General features: G+C 31.8%; 1 non-coding gene across 1 annotated transcript; it reads left to right on the plus strand.

Annotated features, from left to right (window-relative positions):
- Positions 1 to 285: 285 nt before the first annotated feature.
- Positions 286 to 357, plus strand: TRNAQ-CUG (transfer RNA glutamine (anticodon CUG)). The gene has a single exon. It is a non-coding gene; the product is annotated as a tRNA-Gln (tRNA).
- The last annotated feature ends 582 nt before the right edge of the window (positions 358 to 939 follow it).

Consider the following 939-nt stretch of genomic DNA (forward strand, 5'->3'; position numbering starts at 1 on the left):
GCCGCCAATGGACCAATGGGCAGAACTGAACGAGCATAAGCGGAAGAGAACCTTTGACGTCACACGCGGAGTTACTTCTGAAATACAAAACTTTATGAAAACATAGCGCTGTTAAAACGATTTATAAAATTTAAAAAAAAATGTTTTTGGCTTAGTTTCATAGACATTATACCAATAAAAAAATTAAAAGAACGACTGAACTTTCTCACTGAGCGCTGTTTCAAAATACATTATTATGTTATCTCAAACGTCATACGAGAGTAATTTTTCGCGTTCCTGAAATCTGGTTCCATGGTGTAATGGTTAGCACTCTGGACTCTGAATCCAGCGATCCGAGTTCAAGTCTCGGTGGGACCTGAATTTTTTGGAATCGTTTTTCACGTAAATTTCCTTCATTGTTAAATAAAATGTTAGCTATTTGCTTACAAAACAATACAATGCTTAATTTGCCACGACGATTTTAAAAGTCAAATTAATATTGCATAAATTAATAATCATTAAACTGCGTATTCTATTCTGCATATCAACATAGATAATATAAAATTTGAGGTCAACAATGTACGGAATAATATTTATAAACATTTGGCCTTGTTTAAAAATGCACTGTTTGGCAAATTTTATTGAAGATAATAGAAATATTAGTAGCATTTTTATTATCTACCCTAATATTTCAAATTTAATGCCATTTAAAAACCATTTTTAAAGTATTCTAAATCCTTCTAGACGTATGTAATAAATAAAATAAAATAAATTAGTTGCGAAAAACCGTGTAAAATGGGAAAAAAGTTGCTGTAGAGCGGGATTCGAACCTAGGACCTTCTGATCTGGAGTCTGTGACATTACCTACGGGACCACAACCCGTCCAATCCAATTAAATAAACATGACATATATTAAATATTTCATTAAGTTTATGTGTTTACTATGTTAGTTTTAGGTCC

This window comes from Micrasema longulum, unplaced genomic scaffold (assembly GCF_059751315.1).
Source record: "Micrasema longulum isolate JH-2025_06_02 unplaced genomic scaffold, ASM5975131v1 h1tg001829l, whole genome shotgun sequence".
Taxonomy (NCBI): Eukaryota; Metazoa; Arthropoda; class Insecta; order Trichoptera; family Brachycentridae; genus Micrasema; species Micrasema longulum.